A 12076-nucleotide genomic window follows, 5' to 3' on the forward strand; every position below is an offset into this window, starting at 1 on the left:
ATTTAGTGAAGGCTGAATGAGAGAGTAATATGTATGTAAGATGCTTTTGAAAGTACATCCAGAATGTAAAGCGAAGCTGCATAAGATCTGATCGATGATGACTTTTCAACATCTTTCGTTTTTAATTTCTCCAAGTCTTTTAGGTTTCTAATACCATGATGGGAATGGACCCCATTCCTAAGTCCAAGTACCATTAAAGTTCATGAAATTAGTATTGTTTCACTCTTTGATGTCAGCCAAATGTGCTCTTCGCAGGCAGCACCCGCAATGTGCCCAGTCCGTACGATGTTAAAACGTAGCTAAATACTATTGTAAATTATTTTCCATAAGACCGTTGCTCCTGCTACTATTTGTCTCTGTCTGTACGCAAGACACTGTAGTCACTAGGTGTGGCGATTTTAGTGGTCAAAGCTACTTTTGTCTTCTTTTCTTGGACCACCGATCTTTTGAACTGTTGTTATAGGGTGATCCCGTGTGATATTATAAACTTCATCATTTTCTATGATTCTTTGTGGGTCATGTTTCCAGAGTTTTTCAGCCACTTGGATACCATAAATCTCCAATGTAACAGTATCGTCACCTTGTATACAGTTCCTGCCCGCTGCGTCACAATCAGCCACAAGGTGTGTGACTGTTTCCAATTCGGTTTTACTAAACCTACATATGTCTAGGGTTACCACCTGTCCCTCTTTGGGCAATTGTGTCCTGCAAAAAAACCTTAAAAAAAAAAAAAAGGTAAGTTGTCCTGAGATTTTTAGGACAAAAATATGTCCTAGGTTTTCTTTAATAGTTGCATAAAGCAGCTATTGTCATGTTATATGAAATAGCATGAGCAACATAAATGATATAAGAATGAGCTTTTATTTGAGTAAAAAGTGAAGTTCTGTACCACCGGCCATGGATGTGTGTTTGTCCTACACAATCTACCGTTTCTACAAAAAAAATGTCCCACTTTGGGCATTTGAAAAGGTGGCAATCCTACATATGTCTTTCTCCGACATGTTCAATGGGCTTAGTAAAAACCAGCGTGTACGTAGCCCACTGTCCTGGGCTGCCAATGTTAACCTTTCATTTCTTGATGTGAATTCACCTCTTCTTAACCATTCCTTGATCGACATGAGGCTCTTCCAGATTTTCCTATGCTTGCAATTAGATTTTTATTTTTCCACATTTTTTGTCTTCTCATCTGATCCTTCACCTTATATTCTTTTCTTTTTTAGCAGATTCAGTTGCTGCCTGGTTTTTATTTACTTTTGATTTCCATTCCTGCGTCTATATGCTTGTGCTAAATTAAGCGGAGATGCCCCCATTATTCTCCTCATGTTTCAAAACTTTCACTACATTTGGGTCTTGAGGTCAGTAACTGTCAGGAGTCCCACAATTGCAGAGCTATGCATGTAATCAATTTCAAGGAGGCCCATCCCTCCTTTGGAACTGGTAAGATATAATCCTGGTGTACACTGATTTTTATAAAACATTTGGAAAAGCAAACTGATTTATGGCTTGGATCTTGTTCCTAGATGTCAATGCTGTTTTCAGGACTAATGTAAGTCTTCTAAAGTACTCCTTAATGAGTTTTATTTGCATTTGTTCATTTTTTTTACTGCTGATCCTTCATCAATCCCAAGTATTTATACACTCCCTCTTGCTCAAGTTCTTTTATATAACATTCTTGTCCCAAACTGATGTTTTCCTGGTGCTGCAGCTTTCCTTTTTATAAAGGTTGCTTTTGCACATTTATCAAGACCAAATGACATTCCAATATCATCCTGAAAGTTCTGACAACCTGCAGCTGTTCTTTCAGTTCCTCATCTGATGAGCTATACAGATTTAAATCCTCAACAGAGAAGATGGAAAGTCATTGGACTTTGTTTTCTACGAGCCAAATTGTAGCCATGGCCCAACCTGTTAAGTAGCTTAATTGGTTAATAGCAAGGCAGAATAGCAATGGTGACAGTCACCCTGGAATATTCCCCTTTGAATTCTTATCCCTGGTATAATAATCGGTCCTTTATCATGGCTTAATTGCAAAGTGGTCTGCCACTATGGTTACTGTAATGTAGTCAGTCAGTGTAGGGTGTATCTGATAAATTTTTAAGCACTCTTTTTTTTTTTTTTTTTTTTTTTTTTATCCATGAATGTGCATAATATCAATATTTTGTAGTCAACCCATGCCATACTTTGATTCTTGCCCCTTCTTACAGTTCTCCACTAACTTTGTTTAACAAATGATCCTTTTGTTCCATATTACTTACTTTCTTGTATTGCCCTTCTGTTCTGTTATAATTGAGTTTTCTTCTAAATGACTATAAACTTTGTCCGCATCAATTCCCATGTATAGTTTATACGTCTTTTGGAAGATAAGTTATTGGTCTATAATTTTAAGAGTGAACCTGCAAGCTACCCTAAAGTAAGAGCATTGTTTTTCCTGTTAACCAGTGCGGTGTGTTCGGGGTATGCATATAAATAGTTCTTAATCGTGGCTAAATCCTCGTGCAAATAAGTTAATACTTTAAGCCAAAAGTTAGGTACTGCATCTGGGTCTGGGGTTTTCCAGTTAGAGGCTTTTTTTCAACTTTGTTTCAATCTCTCTGGCTGTTATTTCATCCCATTTCTTGTCTTGTACCTTTAAACCTCTTATTCTTTTTACTTATGTTACACATGATCTGCTTAGATACTTCTCCAAAATGTATCTACTTCCTCTTTTTATTTATTTTTTGGCACTTTCAATTACTTTTACCTTGCTTTCCAATTCTCTAAACCTTTTTTGGGTCATCAATAAATTGCTTATTTTGTGCTGTTCCCTTGTATTTATCTTCTAAGTCTTTCCCTTGTATTTCCCTTGTATTTATCTTCTAAGTCTTTCCGCCGGTTTTAAAATTTAGTTTCTCCAATAGTGCATAATAGATCCTGGTCTGTTCTAATACTGCTCATTGCTTTTATCACATCTATCTTTTTTATCTATTCCCTCTTCTATAATCATCTAACAATGGCACTACTTGTCTTAGCTGCTTTATAGTTTTCTCTATTCGATATTTTCATGATGGTATTCGCTTTCACCCCCTCTTTTCCCTCGCTACCCTGTGTTCCTGTGGTAGAACTTTTATCAGTTATTAATTTAGCAGCACAGTGATATATCCTGTTTACTTCGGTTATCGCATGAATCTCTATGGACAGTCCTAATTACCATGTTCATTTGTTTTATCAAACTTCTGGGGTTTTATTAACCTGCAGTCTATTTCTCTCATTGATCTTGATATATCTGTTTTTGTCTTCCAAATTAAGCAACTCTTAACTCATTTTCTTCCATACTGAGGGCACATCCCTTGTTTTCCGTTTCCTGCAGGCATTCTATAGAAAGTTCTGTATCTTCCTATGGCACATTCTCCAATTTCATTTTGTCATCTGTTCTGTCATATAGGAACTCACTGGCCTAGCCTATCACTCCTCAACATTGACTGCATCAGAGTTTCTACAGTTTCCTGTCCTTTCCTTGCAGTCTACCTTCAAATGAACGTTTATACTGGTTTCCTGTGGAAGGCTCCAAACTATCTTGATATGGCACCTGACCAGTTGCGTCCTGTTCCACTGGTTTCCCCTTAATTTGGATATCCATTGCTCTATCCTGTTGTGGTGCTTTCTGTATTTGATTTATTACACTGAATCCTTCTCTTTGCAGCTCTTCCATAACCTCAATTTCTGTTTCATTGATTTCTCCATTACTAATCTCTTTTACTACTTTTTATTTATTTTACATTTGTTTACCAGGATAGTCTGACTGGATACATGTCTATTTTCAGTGGAGGACCAGGGAGAGAAGCTCCACATAGACAAACTTGCATAGATTACACAGAAGTTGGCAAACAATTATAAAAACAAAGTGATTATACAATGGCTTAGTAGTGTTCCCTAGTAGGGACTCGCAATTCTCATGGACAGACGCATTTAAAATTAAGAGACATCAGATTGGACGCAGAGCTTGGTGACTTGGTTATAAGTTATGATAATTACAGAATATGCTTTCAGTTTATAACATAATCAGGGTTGGTACATGGGCATAGCCAATTCACTTTGAGATACTGTGAGGTTTTTTTTTTTTTTAGAGAGATGTTTGGAGGATTGTAGGGTTACATAGTTTGGCAACAAATTCCAGGTTTTGCCAACAAAGTTGGCAAACAGGGATTCACCAGCAGAGTTATAAGCTTTGTGGGTTTGGACCAGTAGTTTATCTGCTGACCGTAGGGATCTCTGGTTGCTATATGGCTTAATTAATGATTTTTAAGTGATGGTGTAGCCTCAGGGTGGTACAAAATTTTGTGCACTATCAAGAGTTTATTGAATTAAGCTGGGCAGTTCTAGCCACTCTAGTTGTTTAAGGTTTTGGCAGTGGTGGGTTCTATAGGTGGAGCCAGTGGCAAATCTTGCAATATGATTGTAGCTATGGGACAGCTTACCTAGTTCAGATTTGTCGAGGTTTGAGAGTACAGGTGAGGCATATAAGAGTAGAGTAAGTGTAGGTGTTATCGGGTGATTGCAGTCCTAGCCAGTGGGGTTAAAATGTATTGTTTCTATACAGTGATCCAAGCTTCTTATTGATGGTCTGTATGGTTTTGTTGACCTGTAGGTCAAATTTGAGATTGTCTATGATAACCACTAGCAGTTTGGTGTGGTGATCTGGGGAAATAGTGGTACCGTTGTTAGTTGTGACAGAGAATGAAAGTGCGGTAGATCTACTAGTGGGGGAGAAGAGTAGAAGTTTAGTTTTATTGGGGTTCAGAAGTAGGTGTTGGTTGGTGACCAGTTCTTAATATTGTTAAATGTATTTTGGGTTAAGGTTTGCAGTTCGGATGGGGAGGTGGTTGAGCAGATCAGAGTGGAATTATCTGCATATTCAATGCAGGTAGCTTTAGGGATAACCGTGTGAAGGTTGTTGATAAAAAATAGAGAAGAGTAGTGGACCTAATATGGACCCTGGAGAGTTTGCCCTGCCACAGTACCGCCTGTTGTCTACCAGTCAGATAGGACTGGAACCACTGGATAGCAGGCTTGTTGAGGGAAATAGATTTTAGTGAAAGAATGAGAAGTTCATGGTTTACTATGTCAAAGGCTTTTGATACCTCAAATAAGAGGGCAGAGGTTAGCCTATTGTCAAATCTGTTTTGGTTTATGGCAGTAGTAAAGGAAAGGAGGGCTGAGGTGGTGCTGTGGTATGGCCTGAAACCATGCTGGGAGTTGGATAGTAAGTTATTTTGTGTAAGGTATTGCATTAGTTGCTTGTGTACCCTTCTCCATTATTTTGGCTAGTGGGGAAAGAATGGCAATGGGTCTATAGTTGGATATGTCTGAGGAGCTAATCCCTTTATGGAGTCCCTTTATGGAGTGGGATGACGTGAGATTTTCCAGAGGGAGGGGATAGTGTTTTCAGATAAGGTTCTGTTGATGAGGATAGATATGGGATATGCAATGGCATCTGCAGCTATTTGTAGGTACTCTGCAGGGAGGAGGCCAGCAGCGAGGGTGTTTTTTAAGAAGTGTTTTGATAAAACTAGTAGATATTGGTTGAAAGCTAAATTCAGGATGATTATTGGGTATATTAGGCATGTGGTTTAAGTTAGAGGGGTTTAGTTGATTTTGCTAGGGATTGGATTGTTTCAGTGAAAAAGTTAACGGTGCTAGCTATGGTCTCTGGGGAACTATGGGTGTAGTTAGCCGGGGTTGGGGTGGTGGAATGACCTGGATGAAGTAGTTGATTTAAGCCTGCCCAGAACTTTTGAGAGTTATGGTGTTTTTGTAGGAGATTTTGGTAGCTTTTTTTTATCCAGTAAAATGGATTTTTTTGTATCATTCCTGAGTTGACGATATTTTAGATGGTCAAGCGGGGCTTTAATTATTCTCCAGCTGGCCCAGGCTCTCTAGCTTTGGTATCTTTTGTGAGCCATGATGCTGTATTTGATCTAGTTTTTATTGTACATGCTGGAGCATGGGAATCGAGGATACTTAGGAATTTAGTGTTAAAGTGATCTATGGCCTCCTCTAATGTTAGATTTCTTTTGATGAGTCAACTGCTTTTAATTCATTTTGGAATACAATAGTGTCAGTTTTTCCTGTTTCTAATAGTTTTATATTTGGGCTGGTGAGGGTTTCCTGCCTTATGTTTTATGATTTATGTTAGACAATGGTCGCTGAGGTCATCAGGGAGAGTACCAGCTGTGTACAATTGGGGTTGGTTATTAACTAGGATCCAGTCTAGGATACTGTCCCTGTTGGTTGGTTTGTTTATCCTAGTGGGAGAGGTTATGGTCTGTTTAAACCCAGATAAGTTTATATAGGTGAGGGGGGAAGTGGAGGAGCAGGGGTGCCGGTTGGTGTTGGTCACCAAGAACTATAGGTTCTTGGGGATAGGTAGTGGATAAGCAGTAAAGGATACCTTCTAGGGTGTTTGTTGCCTGGTGGAATGTATGCACAGACTATGTTCAAGTGCTTATTTTTGGTAATCTGTAGCTTTATGAGGCATTCTGCGTTATTGAATTGGGGATGTTGAATGGTGTCGCTAACGGCTGCTATCCCACCTCCACTCCTTGTAGCTTGGTCTAACAGGTGAATATTGTATCCTGGAGGTAGTATCTCATTGTCAGTAGTACTGGGTTTTAGCCAGGTTTCTGTAAGACGCACAATGTCTAGGGAGTGGGTTGCTAGGAGGGCGTGTAGGTTGAGAATCTTATTAATGCTTCTAATATTTAGGTGAAAGGCTAGGAGGGAACTAGTGGGGAGTATACATGGGTAGCTTGACTGTGGGGGTTGTGGTATGGGAGTGGAGGTTATTGGGTGTGGGTGGGCCAGAGTTGGGATGAATGTCTCCATGTGTTATAAGGTTATAGTGGCAGGATATTCTGAGCTTTAGGATCAGTTTTATATAGTCTTTGCATTTAGGATTATGTTTTGTGGCTGTACAGGGGTGGTATTTTTATAGAGGGTGGTATATTCGGTGTGCTGGGGATGTAAAGTGTTTGGTGTTGTGTGAGGTCGTGGGTGTCTGTTCGACCTTTTGGGTAGTTAATACCATGGTCAAGTTTGTTCGTAGGCAGTGAGATAATAAAATAGAAACGGTATAGGCATTAGGGTAATTTAGTATTTTTTTACTTGTTAGCACAGTCCGCCCCCCTAACAAAATGCAAACAGGGTGTGGAAGAATGGGAGAGGAAATGGGTTAAGAGGGGATGGTTCAGTGATGTGTGAGGTTCTGATTGGTACTTAGTGGGAGGGGCGTGGCAAAGTCTGGTTTAAATTTAGAACTAGTGGGGACAGGTGGAATTTGGGGGTATGGTGGGGAGCAGTGAGCCAGAGCGCAGCGAGGCTAACACTGACTCAGTTACCTTGGGCTTTTGGTTTGTATGATTGTATGTAAGAAATGTTTTTGGCTGTACTTTAATTTGTTTTATTTTTACACCAATTTTCAGGCTCATTTTAATTTTACTTTTCCTCTTAGTCGTCTTATTGTTTGTATTGTAAAGTTTTCCATATCTGGATTCCTTTCCCTATATTTATCTTCAAATATCTTTGGTGCTGCTCTTTTTTATTGGTTCGTTTTGCTTTCTCCTCTGCATATATTACACCATATTAAATCTCTCTTCCTTTCTCCTGTCCATATTTCTTCATATATCTCCTGATCTTGCTTTTTCTTGTTCTGGGGACTCGCTCCATCATGCTGTGATGTAGTCTGTTTTAGACCTTTTACATTAAATTCTTCACTTTGCAGGCACTCCATAACTTCAACTTCTATTTCTTTACTTCTGCTTTACCAATTGTCTATTCTACATTACATCTTTGTGCTATTAGCCTTTTTATTGTGAAATTTTCCATATCTGGATGCCTTTGCCTATTTCTCGTCTAAATCGCCTTTGCATAAATATTGCACCATATCAAATCTTTCTTTACCATGTCCATATTTCCTTTTTTATATTTTTCAAATATCTCTAGGTTTTGTTTATATTTTCTCACTTCCTCAGAGGCTTCTTTTTCCAAACAGATCAAAATTTCTTTATCTATACTGTTTTTTTTTTTTTTTTTTTTTCAAAAACCTGTTGTATTAATGAATGCAAATTTTTATTTGAAGCTTCTGACAGTTTCTCCTGCGGAAGTATTTTTCTTTCCTCTATAAACCATTTTGTTTATCTTGTGTCTGGAAATTCTGGGCATTTTACATAATAGTAACAAAACATAATTTTTATCTTCAGTAGTCCACTCTATTGTCTATGGCTTTTTGGCCAATCAATTTTTGTCTTTTTTGTGGACTGCTACTTCCTTCTGCAACAGGGGACCATCCTCCCCCTGAGCCTGGCCCCATTGTAGGAATGTTTCTGTATTTTGAGGATTCTACTGTCATTTTTTTCCAGTCCTGGCACCAGTGCGGCTACCAGGATTGGGCACTTTTTTTTATCCTGGGTCTTGTGCACCCAGCTATCTTTTTTGGTTTTGACTTCTGTCCATGATATATGCTTTATGAATACAGTCTATTTCTATGGTGAGATTTTGTGAAAAATAGGGTCCATCTTGTGAAGGTACTCACACAAAGACTTGAGGATGAATTCAATTTCAGCACTACTGCTACTCATTTGCTTGCTGACCTTTCATCTCTCCATCTGGACCCCTAACATCTTCACGGTAGCTCCACAGATGGCTAATTACGTGATCTTGTATATGGGCGCTGTTATATACTGCATCCACAGATGGCTAATTACATGATCTGCCTCTTACTGTAAATTACTCTTGTATATGGGTGCTGTTCTATACTGCATCATTATTTTAAAGTGTGATTTTTAAAACTATCTGCTGGTATACATTGCTCCCTTATAAGAAAATAATGCTTTATTTTTCTTGGGTGCACTCTTTTTTTAATAAAACAAATTGATGCTGTATTTTGTTTCTTTTAAGTTGCATTGTTATGCTGTGGTTGTAAACAATAAAGCAAGAAAGTTTACTGTGGACATTATTAGTCTTTGGTTACTGCTACTAGCTTGTATTTTATGTACCTGTGTTCAGTCACTGTACTGGAACTATTCTTTTATTTCTGCACATCTATATTGTAGGTCTTTGTTCTTCTGGTGTCTGGATTTTGCATTAGAGTGGAAATAAAGTTTTATTTATTTGACTGTCAACCACACAACATATGTAATTGATCACAATGCTAAGTAACTGCCAATTGTCTGCCCAGATGTGCACAAAGGGCAGGGCAATGTTTTACATTAGCTCTTACCATGTGTGTGGAAGTTTCTAACAACGTTGTACCGCCCATGCGGTTAGCCTACATCTTCTGCTTTAGGAGATGAGAAATTAAAGATACAGTGTAATGCACATCACGGGCTTCAATCCTGCATCCCTCAGAAGGACAAGTAAATTAAAACTATGTACAGCGGGGGGGGGGGGCTGCTGCCCCACTTACTTGTTATACTTGCCCATTGCCTGGGTGACTAGAAGGGATCCCAGTGTAAAGTTTTACCAAAGGTAGGACTTTTATTGCTCAAACTAACGGCTATCTCATGGATTTTAAGCAGCCCTCAGAAAATCAACTAGCAAAGCCTAACCGCTCCGTCAAGGCACCATACTGTCCAGGGTAGCTGAAGCTTGTCCAGCTCAAGGAGGCTAGACTCGAAACATATCCCCTGTACAAATTTAACCTTTCAAATCTTTCCTTAAAACACAGAAGGATGATTCCCCAAGCACATTTGGCACCATTTCAAAGCCCCCTCCTCATTTGTGTGACCTGCTTTAAGTGGACCAAACCCACTTCCATAGCTTGGGTGCCTTTCCAATGTTCTGCAGCTGTAACTAGTGATCTCAGTAGCTGCTTAATAAACGCGGCTGTAAAGGTCCTAATCCCCTCTATCTGCACTACAGCTTTTCTCTATATATCTGACCCATACTGCCTTGATCTCTACTGTATCTCATGAGCCTTAAAAATTCTATTCTGCATGGTGCTCTGGATTGAAAGGGTTTGGCAGACATCCATGGTTAAGAATTTTAAACAGATATTCATGGGAAGTTAATACTGACTAGTATTAAGTTATAGTAATTAAATTAAAATTAATAACCATGCTGTGAGCTTCCTAGCGGAGGTTGTTAGCAAGTCTTCCATATTGCCCAGTTGTCCCTCATTGTGAGAATGAGTGCTCTCCATTATGGAGATGGAATTCTGAGAGCTATAGCATAACCATTCACTTTTTGTGGCAACCTCTGCAATATCTGTTAGAAAGTTTTTTTATTTTTCCTTCCCCCCCCCCCCCAAGTGCAATATGGGAAGCAAGATTTATTCGTTCTTGTATATGCAATATAATGTTCGGCTTTGGTACTCTCATAGCATGATGCTGTTAGCAGTAGGCTCCATTGCAATGCTCTCTTGCCCAACTTCAGTACACATTTCTCCTCCTGCTTCAGTCCCATTTGGCTCACATCACAGATTCATCTGCATGGAAAATACAATATCTATGCACACAGATTTGTAGTGCTCCATCTCATCCACTATAAAGGAAAAACAGTGGCTAAAACCAAAACCTGACATCTTGTAAATACGTTCAACGTCCACCTGTCTAGCTGCATTATTTCTTTTTCTGATGCCTCTTGTATGCTGCATAAGTCCTGAAAGATATGTTAATCTGTTACGTAACAAATAAGTCATTAGGTAATGAGCAATCACTCACTTGCACAACCTCTGTCTAGTGATGCAAACTAAACTTTTGGAATGCAGCTTGTGCTATTGCAGATCCCATTGACATGCAGTGTGGTCTGTATGGTGCATTCATGAACTTGAAGCCCAAGACTTCGTTTGTTTTCAAAAGGCCAACATATGAAACGCTGATTAAATATCCACCTTAGCCACAAGTGTCCTTTTTCTTGAAGTCTGAATCCTCCTGGGATCTACTTGGGTACATGTCTTTAGCAGGAAGAACCTTAAATTCACACATGGGGGTATGAATTACCCCATCACACACCTTATTTATATTTCTTTGAGGACCTTTTCCCTTGGTACTAATAATCATTTTTAGTTTAACTTGTCTTCCTCACACCCCTTTCATTTACCTCTTAAACTGTATTGCAAACTCTACTGTGTAAACAAATTCCAGCATGTGGGTTGTCTGTTTATGTGGGAACTTTCTGGGCCTTGCAACCACATTTCATGTTTGGACCAAAATAAGCAGCTGACCCCAAAACCTTTGCTTCCCTGCCATCCTGTTCCTTGGCATGCTCTTCTGCTACTAGTGAAGGTGTGTGGCCGAATGTAAATCAAGCATTGCTCAAAGAAACCTTGGTTATTAAACATGAAGCATCAAAATGTATCCTCCCCCACTGCCTTTCTCTCCCCTAATTCTGTTTGCACCGCCATAATCCATTTCAAAATGGGGACATGCCCACTTATCTGGTATAGCTGGATGAGAATGCTTACAACAGCTAAACTCCTCATCCTGTTTAAGTCCTCTGTCACATGGCTTGTATCACAGCAATCCCAGTTCTGCTATGACAGTACACTAGATGGCATGGTAGAGTTGCACTTTGTCATGATCTCTGTGGATATTCTGAAACCTAGCTAGTTCTCCCATATACATCTTTTAAATCTACTTTCACTTTTGTTCAACTTCCCTGTAGTCATTCCTTTTTGTCCTCTTGATGATCCTTTTTTGGCCAATTCAATAGTGAAAACTCCTCCATAAATTTGCTATTTGATGCTTTGTTTATCAAGCACATGCCCAAGAGCTCTGCTCTTCTGATATGTGAATGGAGGGTCCTGAATTTTTCCTCCTTACTTTTTCCCACCCTGGTTACTAGCCTTTTGTCTTCATAGCTCTGCCCCTGATATTTTGTTACCATCTATATTTCCAGACTTCTGTCTTGAAAATTTTATTTCTACTCGTCTTGACCTCTTGAGGCCTGGTTGGTTTCCTTTGTTCTAGCCTGCTCTTCCTGTCTTGTCCATATCCCTTTCCTCTCTAGTTGTACAGCTCCCACTGTTGCCCATCTGAAACTTTGACTTCATGTCTCCCTTGCTTTGCATACATCTTTCTTGTTTTCGCTGCTGCATGTATCA

The 12076-nt window shown here is 39.2% G+C and overlaps 1 protein-coding gene across 1 annotated transcript in view; it reads left to right on the forward strand.

The window, feature by feature from the left end:
- The window catches only part of PIF1 (PIF1 5'-to-3' DNA helicase), a 457383-nt gene that overhangs the window by 512 nt on the left and 444795 nt on the right, over nucleotides 1-12076 (forward strand). The window lies entirely within an intron of this gene.

This window comes from Protopterus annectens, chromosome 10.part0 (genome assembly GCF_019279795.1).
Source record: "Protopterus annectens isolate FY-2018-M chromosome 10.part0, PAN1.0, whole genome shotgun sequence".
Taxonomy (NCBI): Eukaryota; Metazoa; Chordata; order Ceratodontiformes; family Protopteridae; genus Protopterus; species Protopterus annectens.